Below are 15,912 nucleotides of genomic sequence, written 5' to 3' on the forward strand. Positions count from 1 at the left end.
GAAAGATACCTGCCAGTTCCATTTGTTTACCAAGCCGTTTTCGTTTGCGATTGTTCGTGAGTTCTTGTTTATTTGTTCACTGGGTAATTCCCATTTTTCTTTCAAGGCTCACTGGGTCCTTTGGACCATGTTCGTCACGGTAATTTTTATCGTGCTTTTCACGGCTTTGGTCATGTTGTTTTTGTGCTTTCACTTTGCCACATGAGTGTACAACCCACTTGATCGCCCCATTGGGGGTGTGTCCAATGCACTCGGCTCTGTGATATTGCACTTTGTTATGGCTGGAACTTGGCAGTGTTTGTTCTGCTCCAATTTTTCTTTGTTTGTTTAAAACTTGTGTAATGCTCGACCTGGTTGGGCCGGCATTCTGTTTTCTTTATCTCGTACTGCCCTAATCACACTGTCTTTCTTGAACCAACAAATTATTAGCGAGGAATGTTATTGACCTAGGCATCTGTTTCTTTCGTCAATATATCTGTAATTTATAGGCCGGAACACTGTCTCAGGGTGTTTCCTGCTTGGCTCCTGTCTTATCCCCTTACCGATTTTCTTTTGCAAGTAATATTGCCTCCTAGAAAGCGTGCCGCGTCAAACTCTACAGCCACTCGTTAAACCAGGAGTAAACGGCCGAGATTATCGGAACTGCTGAAGTTGGCGTGCAACTCGCTAAAATGTCCCACCGCCAGCACCACAGGGTAACCCAGATATGGTGTCCTTTGACGTCAATGCTTCATCTCCACCGTGGTCGCTCAAGCAGTACAGTCCGCGCTTTCTCAGGACCACATCGCGGCTATCTTGACGCCCAGGATCACAGACGGACTTGGCTGTATTGAGTAAGCTGTTGCCACTGCAACCAACACCATTGCCGTGGGTAGTAGTTCATTTGCAGTGACAATGCCGCCGTTGTTGGTGTCATTTAAAATAAGCAGGTGTCACCTATTTCAAGGTGCGACCAGTGGAGTTCAGTCATGGGCTGCTCCGTCGCTCTTTCCGTACCTCTATCTTAATTTTGTATTTGAAAACTTTAATAAGTACATCCTTTTAGGTGGCGTGCCCGCCAGCCAAGTGGGTCAGACAATTGGGCTGTCATCTGGTTGGCATCGCCACTTTTTTTTTCACTCTTTCCAATTTCACCCTGACTGTGTTTAACATAGGGGTGACAATGACCAGCCACTGCTTTCATCATTTTCTTAATTTAATTTAATTTAATTTTTATTTATTTTTTATTTTTTTTTCCCTTTCATGATTTGTTTCTGGACGCTCATTGAGGCCGTTCAGACATGGGCTGCGGCTCCTCAGAGTTGTCATTTTTTCTATTATCCTCCATGTAGCTATATTTTGTTTCTAAACTTTCTGTGAGGCCGTCCAGACAAGGGCTGCGTTCCTCACAGTCGTCATTTTGTTCGCAAAACGTGCGCTCTGTGTTTTTTCGGTCAGTTTGTATTTCTATTTTTCCTGTGGGGCTCAGCCACAGTGGGTGGCTTGTGGCGTTGTTTTTCGCCCCACGTTTGTTAATTAAGTTTAACCGTTTACATTTATTGCGGTGTTGTCAGTTTTAGCCTTAATAAACCTGCCACATCCGTGGCCAGATTTATTAAACACAGTTGAGTGGTTTCAATACTCTCGGTTGCGTGGGACTTACCAAAGTAACTTATCACAGAGCTCACATTTAGCGATCTTTAGCTGGTCTAACAGGCAAATGTCGCGACATAATATAGTTTATCAGAAATGTAACAGCTCTAAGAAGACCAGTCCCAGTAAAACTCAAAATAAATGGTTGCCGACTGTAATAACATTTGCTCGAATTCTATCAACCGGAAGGCTGCATACAAATTCCCTTTTCGTTGCACTAAAATATCGAAATTTGTGCTACCGTAGTATTGTAAGTAATGTAGTTTTGTAAGTACTGTAGTATTGAAGGTATTGTAGTTTTGTAAGTACCGTAGTATTGTAAGTAATGTAGTTTTGTAAGTACTGTAGTATCAGGTACTGTAGTATTGTAAGTACTGTAATTTTGTAAGTACCGTAGTATTGTAAGTAATGTACTTTTGTAAGTACTGTAGTATCAGGTACTGTTGTATTGTAGGTACTGTAGTTTTGTAAGTACCGTAGTATTGTAAGTAATGTAGTTTTGTAAGTACTGTAGTATTGTAGGTACTGTAGTTTTGTAGTACTGGCCCCATTTGTTCAAAGGCCGGATAACTTTATCCGCTGGATAAGGCATTATTTAGGGTCTAAAATATACTTCACGTCAGTAAACGTTGTCCAAGGTTTTCGTACACTCCCAAACTTAACTGTGATTAGAGTGTGCATATTGGCTTGTACAAGAGGAAATACTGAAATCTTTACACAGATTGAAACTGTCGGATAGTGACTTATCCACAGGATAAAGTTATTCGGCCTTTGAACAACTGGAGCCTGTAGTATTGCAAGTAATGTAGTTTTGTAAGTACCGTAGTATTGTAGTACTGTAAGTAATGTAGTAAAGCAAGTACTGTAGTATTGTAAGTACTGTGGTATTCAAGGAATGTAGTAATGTAAGTACTGTACTGTAGCATTGCAAGTAAAGAAAAAATTAAAAAAACACTGTTTGATACAGAAATCCGTTTGAGTATGTCTACTTTTCGCGTTTTGCTTTTTTGAAAAGGAATTTTGAATTAAAAAAAAAACCTCACATAAGTGCCGTAAGATTTTTTTTAAGTTCTCGTTTTATAACAAAAATTAAAAAAAAAATGGGAATTTCAGTGGAATCCAAGGAGTGGCTGTTCTTTCCACTGTTTCCAGGTCGAATTGGAATTTGGATAGGGGGGGATAACCGGAGTACCAGAGAAAAACCCTTCGGGCAAGGACGAGAACCAACAACAAACTCAACCCACATATGACGCCTAGTCGGGAATCGAACCCGGGCCACACTGGTCAGAGGCGAGTGCTCTCACCGCTGCGCCATCTCTTCTCCCCAGAGCGACAACTTTATTAGTTTCTGTTTAGTTGTCTCCAACTGGGATTAGAGTCGATTCCCGAACAAGTCAATATTTCAATATGCTAGTAATATACATGGCTACAACACAAGATATGCAGCTAAGCATAATCTTTGTAAGCCGAACGTACGAACTAATGTAGGTAAACAATTAATCTCCTTCATGGCAACCGATATTTGCAAAGACCTTCCAACTCCTTTTAAAAAAACTCATACAAAGTATGTTTGCTTTTCGGGAACAAATAATACGTTATTTACTGTCAGAACAACGAATGAACTAATTTTCTTTTATGCTGACCTCGTAACATACTTTAACATTTTACAATTAATTAGTTCTTCCTTCCTTTTGCTTTTTAATTTTTTTTTCTTTTTTGCCTGCTATCTAGAACCTAAATTAGCCAGGGAGCTAGCAAGATAACCAAATGGTTCATCAAGCTTCCTTGCTTGCACATTATTTTAATTAATAATTAATCTAATTCTATATAACACCACTACAAGATTGTAAGAATCAATCATGTACATTGAAAAAAAGCACAAACAAAGATTATATATGATTATAGTCACAAACATCGAGGCAGTGCAGCATAAAACTAAAAAAAGACTTCATGTCCCACGTTTTTTTCTGTATTTAATAAAAATCAAACGAGAATCAAGTAAAAAAGCCTTGCATAGTACAACGAAACTGAAGAGGCCTGGGAACGACATCTGGAAGGGAGAAGGCATCGGTATACTCGTTAGTGCACGCATCTAATTTGTAAGATGTTCCTCCCACCCCGCCACCCATAAAAACAAAACGTCCAGCATTTCACCGTTAGTGCAGAGAAGAGCGTAGCCTTCGTCTTCTCACCAATCCATCCCATTGAATTTGATGGACATGTGATAGAAGTGATTTTTTTGTTGTTGTTTTGCTTTGATATGCTTACTTTTGTGGAAAGGAAACGAATCAACGGCATGAAAACAAAACGTAGCACGACTTCTCAAAAATAAGAACCGTACGAGTATCATATGCACCATTTATAATTGTCAAGTTTCCTTGGCAGCCAATACTTAGACAGGGCTTAGACAGGCATTGTGTTGCGATCCAAAAAGTGAAAAACAGCTAAAAAAAACAAATCCAGCCGCCTGAAAAAGATATCTGGAGTTGAGAGTTGGAGATTTATAGTTTTCTTATTTCTAAACGCGTAAACGGCAAGTGTTATATTTGTTGAGATATTATTTATAAAGGGATGAGATGCAGGAGTGATGGAAGTTCTTTAGGAAAAGAGAGAGACAAAGGTAATGCCTTAAGATTGTCGGCGTCAAGCCATTACCTTCGGTTAGGATAAATGGGTGACGTCATAGAAGCCAACGCGCACGCAACTCAAACCGCACGGCAGTCGTATAATACTCTTGTTTTTTTTTTTTTTCAAGGTTATACGTTATTTTTGCTTTCTTCTAACAATCCAATGAACGTTGTCATTTGAGCCAACTACACGCTGTGTCTCGTGACAGAGTTTTAGTCATCAGATTCGAAAGACACCGCGAAAAACTTATATGTATTTTTTTTCTTTAGTAGTTTTCATTTTGATTATGCTAGGATCAGGTGTTAAAATATTCTGGCTCCCAATGCAGTGAAATCTATAACTGTTGCTGTGAAGATTTAGGATTTCAGTAATGTCTTTGGAGCTGCTCTGTTTTGAAAAGAATCTGACCCTGGAGTTTTGCAATACTCTTTAAGCAAGTTAACCTATCAGAGGATTGCAATTGGTATATGAAAAAAAAAATTTCAGCAGCCATATGTAAACATTCCTGGACTTTGTTACTTAACTGATACAGACTGAACTTCAAACCTACTGCCATGATTTCCACTGAATCAGCACTGCAGTGTTCTTCTACATCTTTTTTACTAATTTTCTACAGTCTTTTAAACATATTTATTAAAATGAAAAGTCCAGTTGATCACGTGTGACGTGTTTACTGCTGAGCTTTTGGGACCTCTTCAATGAAGATCCGGGACATTGAATGCCAACCAGTGGATGGGTTAGCACTCTTATGGCCAGTGGTACACTTTCCAACCCAGAATCCCACACGAACCTTTCCCTTGTGAATGTTATTACAGCGACCTTCAATGTGGCGGTGACGGAGAACCTCTTGCCTCCTGCCAGTCCACATGTAGAATGCACCATCAATAGACCCAGGAGAGCTGCACTCGGCGCCATTGAACTTGAAATACCAGCGGCTACAGCAGTAGTCACAGGACCGAATCCTGAGGTTACCAGCAAAGTAGACATGGAGGGCAGTGTTTGTGTACTTCTTCATGAATTCACATTGCTGTTAAAAAATGGTTTTGAATGAATATGAACTGGGAATTAAAACTATTATTATCTAAAATTCGATTAAAATTCGAGATTGCAGGATTTATAAGGTTCTTTTTATGTTCTTATCAAGGTAGTAAAAGTGTGGCAAGAAATACTTTATTTATCAAGAAATGATGGAAAGTCCACTCACAAATATCTCGCCTGAACCTCTGATGACCTCCTTTTTCCAGGTGCATTCCTTCCAGTTCATTTGTGAAGACAGCCCAGGAGTTCCAATGTCACCTTTGTTCCCTCGCTGTCCTTTTTGGCCGGCGGGACCCTGCATGGATCCCAGGTTCTCCCTTTGTTCCTTTCTTTCCTTCCGCACCAGGTGCTCCCTGGGTTCCAGTCTTTCCGGGTCTACCCAGGGTTCTTTTGGCTCCATCACAGGTGCCCCAGGGAATCCCGGGACACATGCCATGTATGTCCAAGTCCCGGGTTGTTCCCCATTACAAAATGAAGGAGGCTGGTAGGATGCAGAAACAAGAACGCCACTAGATCCTTTTTCGAAATATAATTAAAGCTGTTACAACTGTTCCTGTCCCTAAGTAATCTAACGTTCATGTCAAAATGAATCAATTTTTTTTTAGAAATTGAAATTCATTTAGGTTATTTCGATTCTCTTTACTGTCCGTTGGCACATGACTCAGAAATGCTTTATTACTCCAGATTTTTTCAGGCAGCTGCTATTTTAGCTAGATGAACACATCTTGTCACGTGATTTACTGCTGCCGTTGTCCTTTGCAGAGCACAAGGTGACGAGTAACATGATGGTCAGTGGATAGATTATAAGAGATCGCGCCATCAATATTTTCTGAGCTGTAAAAATTCATAAATTATCGTCAACCTAAGTTCAACTTGAATAACTATCGCATTTCATGAGATGAACTGAATTACTTCCAAATAGTCTCGTTGGTTAAATTCATAGATGTTAATCAATGTAAGCCCTATTCATCTTCATAACTGATATTTTACAGCGATGAAGTGCCTACCTTAATCCTGCGACGGTGGAAGCAAATGATACTCTCTACAAAACAGTTTACCACTTTACCGCTGCCCTGGGGATTACTTATTAACATCTTTCACGTTAAAACAAGTTCACGAGTTGATTACCCATCAAATGTAAAAATACGTCGCTCGTTCTTATTGGTTAGAGAATTTACAATGTCCCAATCATATGACTTGTAACAGTTGAAGTCTACTGGGTTTATTTAAAAAATTTTCATGTTAAAACTGGTTTGAATGCTATGATTGTGTGGTGAGCCAAAAATAGGACGAGCAAAGTTTTACAAGTTCGTGAACGTGTTTGCATTTTAATTATTGAATTTTAATTATTACTCAGTGTTAGTGGCTTCCAGATTCGTATCAGCACCGCTTTCCCTAAGTTTGTAGTTAAAACGAAGGAATTCTTTTGATTTGAAATGATCAGCTATTGTGAGATTGAATCAGCGTATCAGAAATTAACAAAGCTTTCAACAACTGTCGTGTATCATTTATACATTCAGTTTTGAAGTTATGTGCCTCAGAAGCTGAGCGAAAACAGAAATCTCAAAAATTGAAGAGAAAATAAGGTTTACTTCTTAGCAAGAAGCAAGATAAAATAGAACAAAAAGGACAACAATGCTTTTTGTTACAATTTCAGCTTTACACAGCCCGAAAGCGAAACGCTGAGTTCACTGGCATCTCTTAGTTTGGCTTGGCGACGCTCTCTTTATCTTATCTCTTATTTATCTTTTCAAATAAGGCATGAAATCAAATTGAAAATCCATACAGCTTGAGTCAATGGTATATTAGTTAATGGGTCATTGCGTTCTGTACTAAGTACCGGATTTCTTGATCACCTTTCAAGCAAAGGGAAGAAAAGATGATCCCACTCTATTTTCCAATCCAAAACCTATAATAGATTGTTTTCTGTATAGGCTCGATAAGGATTTTATCATACACACACGCAAAAAAACAGACCGTGTGTCATATGGCCTTCAACGCTTTATCTTCAGGCACACAATTTCACGAGGATATATTTCTCAAATTGTCGAAGCTCATATAATCACCATACTCAAAATTGATATTTGGAAATACTGCATTTCGAACATGTAAACCAACTTACCTTTGATCTGTGACTAAAGCTTGTTTTGTTTGCTGTGAACAAGAGACCAAAACCTAAATATTAGAAAATAGATTAATTGCTATGTTTACCATTAAAATGATAAAAGAATATAAAACCAACGGTATACTCACACCGACAATGTAGCCGTTTCTCTTCGCAGCTAACAAAGATACTTCTTCTTCTTGTTATCTTAACGTTCGCCTCCTCTGCTTTTCAAATTTCTCGTCAAAACAAGTTTCTTAAACAATATACATATCGATTATCTTTTTTGTAACCAGCGATGCTATTTGCTAGAGTCAATTTGGTCCAACGCCGATTCGTCCAATCAAATGACTTGTTTTATCTGGTGATCTCGTCTCTGCTTCACACAATCGTCATGAATTTTGTAAAAGCTTTTTTTCCTTCCTCTACAAAAAATTCTTTATCTTGCCGTGCATTACTGACTGGAAAATAACAATAAAATGTTCCTTGCCGTCCGTCGTTACCGATTTTTGGTGCCCTAATTTAATCAAATCTCACAAGCTCTGATATGAGAAACACAATAAGCTGCACGAGATGACAAGAGGTACAAGTGTTTGTCTTAAGCCTACGAGCAATCCTTTTCTTTTAATTCAAGTTGTTTCTGATAGATATCCAACAGAGTACATGTTACTGTATATACCATAGTAGAAATCTCCCCAGAGGAGGAGAAGTTTAAAGGAGAAGTTTGATCCTGGACCTAGAAACGTGTTAAGACAATCAAACCGATTTAAATTTTTACATTACTAAACAAGCATTTTTACCTCAGTTGAAGTACACCTCAGCATTTGACTTGTGTGCTCAGATGAGGGCCTACAACCTACCTAGACAAGACACAAACTGTTAAGGGTAATAATTCACACGAACTGAGTCATCGGGCCGATTTGGCCCAATTTGACAAAGAAAATTAGCGAGCGAACAGTCAAATTTGTTTTAGTACCAACGGGTAAAGAAATCGGTCGACAAATTGATAAATCGATTTGTATAAATCAGTCTTTTGCAATTTATAGCACAACTAGAAGAGAGAAGTCATCATTCTGAATCATTTTGAGATCGGAAAACTTTCAGCTATCCCCTTCCAAAACGTCAGTGAAAAAGTCGATAGTTCCCTTTTAGAAACTGTTCGGAGAACAAAAACGATTCGTTATTCGGGATATTTGCATCGAAACTTTGTCCGCCGACAACGAGTAATTCAATGTGAGTACGAAAAAAAATTAGATATCTGGATTATGGAGCATTTTTATGATTATTAAATTAAGTAGTTACATATATATTTTGCATTATTTTGCTTAAGTTAAACAATAAAACTTAAATTCCACGTGTCGCATTAATATCAGCAACTCGAAGCAGTAACGTTAAAAACTAAAGAAAGACTAAGAAAGATTCTTACCTCTTACCACTAATTCTCATAAAATAACTTGAATTTTAAGCAGATTTCATTGAAGCTCTTATTTATAAATTACAGCTGTGAATCAGAGCGAATCATCTTTGAAAAGTCTTGGTTTGCACACAGCAACGCACTAGACTGTATAATGAAGTGTTTTAGAAAACAGTATTTATATTACTATAAAGTGCACTGTGATCGACTTCTAGTCCCCTTTGTACTTGAGGCAAATTATACTTCAGATCTTACAAAAAAAGGCTTATTTAGCTTGTCAATATTATATTTTGTTCAGACTTTCGAAACCTTTCTATTCTGCTTTGTGTATATCACGTTTTGTATGAGAAAGTGCGCGAGAAATCTATGTGAGATTCTGTGGATTCGCGCACAAAATACATTGATATCAGATATCTTTCCAGTTACGGTAAATTGAGGGATTTGCGTTTTAACAAGGATCCTACTGCGATATATAATGTTTTCTGACTTATTAATTGCATTGGGACAACATTGTCCAAACAGCCATAATCCTTAATAATTAAGGAGGGTTGATAGATCCTTCATGGTGGTTACACGACATTTGGTTCTTCTCGATTAGAACAGGCGCTTACAAAGATCACGTTTTGGCTTGAAACCACACTTGAAGTTGTATTGATTTCCCCAACATACTGTGAGTGTCTCAGTTTTAATGAAAATTTTATAGAACAGGTGACTTAGACTGAAAAAAGGAGACTAATGCATTGTTTACAATATATTTTGCACTCGAATTACTGACCATTTGCATTTTAACATCCGGCTTGACTCCCTGTTTCAATCACGATCGCCCGCGGTCTGTTGGTCCAAACTTTAAACCAAATGAAGGATGAAACAATAAGTAGAATGACATCTGTAAAAGGAAAAGTAAACGAAATATTAACAGGTAGATCGTGGCAAAAGAAAAACGATATGAAGTTTTATACATGTATGTGTGCCATATGGTATAAAGAGTAAAATAGTGAAACTTAGACTAAACTGGAATAGCCACGCATGCGCAAAGAGTTCAAGTGGGTAATTTTTGTTCAAAAATCTTTCGTAATTCTGCCTCCAAATACGTTTTCTTCCCATGCAAAACCTTATAATTTCGTTATTACGCAACGGTGATGCTCAATTTCCGTACGTGATCATGATAGCATACAGTCTACCAGTGAGGCATGACCATTTTTCCGACATCCAAATTCCTTTTTGTATTAAATGACCAGCATTTGAATGGAATATTGAGAAATCTTTCCGAAAAAGACGCATTAACTGAACAAATTCTGAAAAAATTCAAAATACTTGGGAAATGATTGTTATTTTTGTAATGTAGAATTCATAGCTTTATACCTTAAATCAAGTAGGGTATTTCTACAGAAACTCTGAAATCTCGCCGGCGATGTGCAAAACTGACATGTAAATTTCAAAACTCTGTTCAAATCTCAAAAATACTGATCACGCGTGACGTACATTGACTGTATATAAGGCTGAATTAACGTTTTGGGCGACCTGTGCTTTGTCATGCAAAAACACTGCTATTTTTTCCCGATGATGCTGAACAAATAACTTAAGCTCGTTTCGGCCGATTTAATTCAGTGCCCCTCTAATTTATAAATTGTGAGATTATTTGCACAAAGAAACGAATTCGACCTTAAATGAACTAGTAATAAGTACACTGTGATAGACTTCCAATATCAAGCCTCAGAATTTGATACGTAGATTTCAGATTATCTAATACGGACCTAATCTCTAATACGAAGATTCCGCGAGTTGTCCCTGGAAAACCTCGATGTTGGATTTATCTCCCCAGAACAAGTTGTGAATTTTTCAGTATCTCTGTATACCTTATCGAGTAAGTGGTTTATACTAGAATAAGGCGGCGAACAAACTCAGTTTGTTTACAATATATTTTGCGCTCTAATTACTCACTATTTTTACTTCCTGTTTGAATCCCTAATTCGGCCGAGTACTTCAGTAGAGCTTGACCGGTTCCCCTCTGTTGGTCCAAACAATCAGCTTTAAACCAAATGTAGGCTGGAAGAACAAGGACGATGGCATCTGTCAAACAAAATATCAATACGTTATACCGAAAGAGAAAGACGGTTTTTTTACATCATGTATAATTGCTTGATCAAATTAAATTTAAGCCAATGATACCTTACGCAGCGTACGAATCTTTGAGTCGCTGACTTTGTATGACCTAATAAGAGTTCAAAATACAGCATTTTACTCTTTAAATCCAATGATTCTGATAACTAAGGATTTGGAAAAACATTTCAGAATAAAAAGTAGCGATATTAAAACATGACGTTTCGGCGACGACATGTCACCATTATCAAATGTAAATTATAATAAGATTGGTAACGTTATATAAAGAAAGGAAGGTGTGAAATTACATTAGAATAAAACGAGATGGAGTAAAACGAAAGAATGTGCAAAATTAAATGAACAGTTTTGCTGGTATGGAGTCTTTTTGAGTGTTAAGAGTCGGTCTCTTTTTCCTTATTAGGAAGTTCTAATAAGGAAAAAGAGACCGACTCTTAACACTCGAAAAGACTCCATACCAGCAAAACTGTTCATTTAATTTTGCACATTCTTTCGTTTTACTCCATCTCGTTTTATTCTAATGTAATTTCACACCTTCCTTTCTTTATATAACGTTACCAATCTTATTATAATTTACATTTGATAATGGTGACATGTCGTCGCCGAAACGTCATGTTTTAATATCGCTACTTTTTATTCTGAAATCCAATGATTCCGATCTAAAGAACCGGACAGGGTCGACGTTCACTTAGCATTCTGTGAGATGAAGCGTTCGCCACTGATGTATATGTGACCACCGCATAATCTAAAGTTAAAAGAGCCCATACATCTAAATGTCTTTTACGTTTTCCTAGAAGCCCTCATACCAATCATTTATCGGGGGCAAGAGTTGGAAATAATGCTTCAGTTAAGTGAAGCATACCCAGGACCATCCGCTGTGCATTTTTCATACTCTTTATATGATTTATCCAATAAAAGATGAAGACTGAAAAATAACATTTGAAGGGTGCATTGTTTATAAAATATTTTGCATTCGAATTACTAACGATTCTGTCCATCGAGTTTGCCCCCATTCTGCGGATACACCGGCTGTGGATCGTCTTCATTCAAATGACGAACTTAGACAACCAGTGCGATAACATCTGAAAGTGAAAAAAACGAAATATCATAACGTTATCAGTATAGTGGCTAAAGGAAAACACTGCATATTAAAGTCCGTGTGTTTGTGCGCGGTCTGTTAATAAGGCCCGTATACAGCTGTTTCGACATAGGTTGTCCAAAAAAGCGTAAAAGCGTACGCGACAATGCCGAAAGGTAGCCTGGGAAATACCCAATAAATTCCAATAAAAGTTCAGAATCCATTGCCCGCCATCTCAAGTCTTCGCAGTACGGTCAAAACATTATGGATTCTGAGCCTTTATTGAAATTTATTGGGTATTTCCCACAGCTCTTCGGCTTGTCGTTGTCCATAGTTAGACTACCTTTTGGCATTTTCGCGAACGCTTTTACGCTTTTTTGGACAACCTTTGTCGAAACAGCTGTATTTGCATACACTCTTTCAGAGGTTTTTAGTCTCTTTTATTTAAACCCTTTCCACCGGAACAGACAGGGAACATTGGGGCTGAGATTGGTGAACATTACACTGGCTCTAATGCTGTTAAAGTACATACCAATTAATTAAAAGCTCATTGGAACGATGGAGTTTTACCTTTTTTTCGAAATTAGCTCTAAATGCGTCAACTGAAATTTAATAGTAGTTTTTTTAGAATTCAAACATTAGTTTGAATCCCAAATGTAAAACTAACCATAAGTCTTCATAGCATGTACAACGTGGTTTCTTATTGGAGTGTTTACTTCTCTTCATGTCTCATTAATCTTCTAAAATTCTAAACCATTCCTGTACGTAAGGCTCTATAACTCGCTCTGATAGGTGTCCTGGTCTTGTCCAAATGGGCTGATTTATGTTAAGAATATGTTAAGAACGTTTTCAATCAAACCGACAGAAGCTGTTAAGAACGTTCAGTTGTGGCTCTGAAACCTCGACTACAAAATAAGACGTTCTCATAAAATGGAATGTATCTCCATGCGTACCTTAATTGGTAAATAAAAATTCGCAATACTGTTTAATTTTATTTCCCTCTTCGTAGAAGTGTAATGAGTAGTCATGACTCTATATAAATATATTATGAGTCTATCCAAGCTGTAGGCTTGAAATGACCGCCCATGAGCATTTTAACATGCCACTGTTGGTATTCCGTTACTGTTTATAGTCAATCAAAAAACAAATTCTAAAATCCATTCCAGTGAGTGAAATAAACGAGATCCTTCACACATGTTCAGCGAAGTGAATCGTTCGCTAAGAGTATACGTAACGGTATTTCAAGAAGTTGTAAAACACTTGTGTGAGAGAGAAAATAAGCGCTTACCTTTATTAAATCATTCGAATTTCTCTTACCGATATTTCAAAGCACTGATAAGAATCTTCTATAATAAATTGGATGATGCACCACCATACAGGAAATAATGATTTAGTTCAGTAATTATTTATGACTCAAGTTTCATGTTTTCACCAGTTTGCATATTTACCGTGGAGCTTTTGTTTTCAATTATTGTTCATTGGGGACATTTGTGTCGGTGACAAATTTTCGGTGATATTTTATCCTTATATCAATAGACACCTCAATTTCGTTTCTATGTCTCGTAAAAGCAAAAAAAAAAAAAAAAAATCTATAGAGATTATATTAGTTGTAACAGTGAAATTTGTCGCCGTTGTCAATATCTCCTCGGACTTGTCAACGTTGTCTTATGTAAATAATAATGATGTCTAATAATCTGAGATAAACAAACTTTCTTCTGACAACAGCAGACATCGTTTGAATAGATTCGATTAAAAAAAATAGTACTTATACATAGGAACGAGCTCCACTGGTAAACACTGTAAAATATTAAACTCTTATGCAGTGTAACCCATCGGCATAATTATGGCAGGATAATTATGTCCTCAAGTTTATAATTTTCAAGCATAAATTATTTGACGTTTAGTCACTACAAAACAACAACTTGAGGACCATTGTAAGTCAGTACCCATCGAAAAACTGTCTTATTTGCTATGCAGTATTTCAGCTCAATTGTTTCTCTCAACAATCTCAACATGGGGACAACAAATTTCGAACCTTTATGGAATAATTAAGAGCGGCTGCCTGTAAGAATCGAGAACTGCATGTCAGCGACCCCTTGGTCGAATTTCTGATATTTCGCCTGAAGATACCCTTGGATTAACTATTTTCGAAAATCATATTTTAAAGTTCCAAGGTATTTTATTTTTTGAGAAAATTGCGAGAGTTTGAAATGCGGCCTAGGTGCGGTCACGGGCCGATGAAAACCGCGAAAATTTAGGTCAAAGGACGAAGCCCCGTTCACGGTGTAAAATAACCCAATGAACTTGAAACTTTACACAAACCTAGACCAACTATCTCACAACAAAATTAATACAATAAACATTCCAAACTCGCTGGCTGCTTTCTAAAGCATGCCGATTTGTGTACGCTACTCAAAATGGCCTCGAAACTAACGCCTATTTTCATTAAAATAAAAGTGTTTCTGGTATGTCATTTTCTCTAAATTAAATCTCATATCTCAAAAGACGAAGAAAAGAACTTTATTTGTTCCAAGTTTCAAGCTCTGATTCAAACTCTTTCCCACCAAAGGAAGATCGAACATGCGTGCGATACTTGCGGCTAGCAATCACGTCACGAATTATGAGAACAGAACAGATTCACAAACACTTGACAGGGTCCCAAAGGGGGGGTCCCTGGAGCCCTGGAGCCCTGAAATTTCTGCTGTGGAGCCCGGAGCCCTATCATTTTACTGACTGGAGCCCTGATCCTTTTTTGGCTGTGGAGCCCGGAGCCCAAAGACATTTTGCGCGGAGCCCGGAGCCCAACATTTTCAAGTTTGATCATTCGAGTTCCCAGATTGCATTGATTCTTGATTACTGCCTTTTTGTGTTTGTTTGTGCGTGTTAACGGGCATCAAGAAACAGAATCTGAAGAGAGGACATGTACAGTACATAATATAAGTAAACGCGGTTATCTCAGTTTACAATGATATGCAACAACTTATTTACGGATTTAATGAAAACTTTGTTATAATCGTAGTGAGCGCGATAAAAAAAACTTTGTAGTAACCGGACGTTCCTTTAGCAGTTTGCTCGCAGGTATCAGTTACAACAAATTAAAAAAAAACTTGACAAATCATTTTGAAGATACAAATAATAATTGATGAAGATTAATAATTCAATACTTTCCCAGTCCTTAATAGATTATATTGTTTACTGTTCATCTGAGTCATAACCCTTTCCATCCTGATTTTCGGGTCTTCACCAAGCAGGGTGCATAGACGAGATGACGGTTAAATGGTTTAACCTAAGACCAAATCCGCCTCGAATCCCAGTGTTTTATACCCTCACAAAAATTCGCAAACCGACATTAGTCGGAAGACCTATCATATCTGGGTGTGATGGCCCAACAGAACGCCTATCATCATTCGTAGACAAACTACTTCACCCAATAGCACAAATACAGGACTCGTGTCTTTTAAAAGATACGACACATTTCATAACGTTTATTGAAAGCACTAGGGTGCCTAGAAACGCTTTTTTAGTCTCAATGGATGTCACTAGCCTTTACACGAATATCCCACAGGAGGAAGGAATCACTATAGTATGCAACGCATACAAGAAGTTTCATGCCAATAACCCTCCTATAGCTACAAATTTCCTCAGAGAAATGCTCAGCCTTATACTGAAGGAGAACTCCTTCCAATTTAATGGGAAAGACACCAAACACACGGAACTGCCATGGGCACTAAAATGGCAATAGCTTTTGCCAACATCTTTCTGATGGCATCTATAGAAAAGGAGATCTTACTCGGACAGAGCGTTAACAAACCACTAATGTGGAAAAGGTTCATTGACGATGTATTTTACTTGTGGGATACAAACAAAGAAGAAATAGAACAATTCATTGAGCAAGCAAAT

General features: G+C 37.6%; 1 protein-coding gene and 1 pseudogene across 4 annotated transcripts in view; one reads left to right on the plus strand and one right to left on the minus strand.

Annotated features, from left to right (window-relative positions):
* LOC146489752 (contactin-associated protein-like 2) overlaps positions 1-15,912 on the plus strand; it is a 229,053-nt gene that overhangs the window by 33,311 nt on the left and 179,830 nt on the right. The window lies entirely within an intron of this gene.
* Positions 4,755-5,758, minus strand: LOC146489755 (collagen triple helix repeat-containing protein 1-like; annotated as a pseudogene). The gene is made up of 2 exons (XR_014859628.1): positions 5,465-5,758; positions 4,755-5,287 (listed from the first exon to the last, which is right to left on the minus strand). The product of XR_014859628.1 is annotated as a collagen triple helix repeat-containing protein 1-like (transcript).

Source organism: Pavona decussata, unplaced genomic scaffold (genome assembly GCF_977016875.1).
Source record: "Pavona decussata unplaced genomic scaffold, jaPavDecu1.1 SCAFFOLD_3, whole genome shotgun sequence".
NCBI lineage: Eukaryota > Metazoa > Cnidaria > Anthozoa > Scleractinia > Agariciidae > Pavona > Pavona decussata.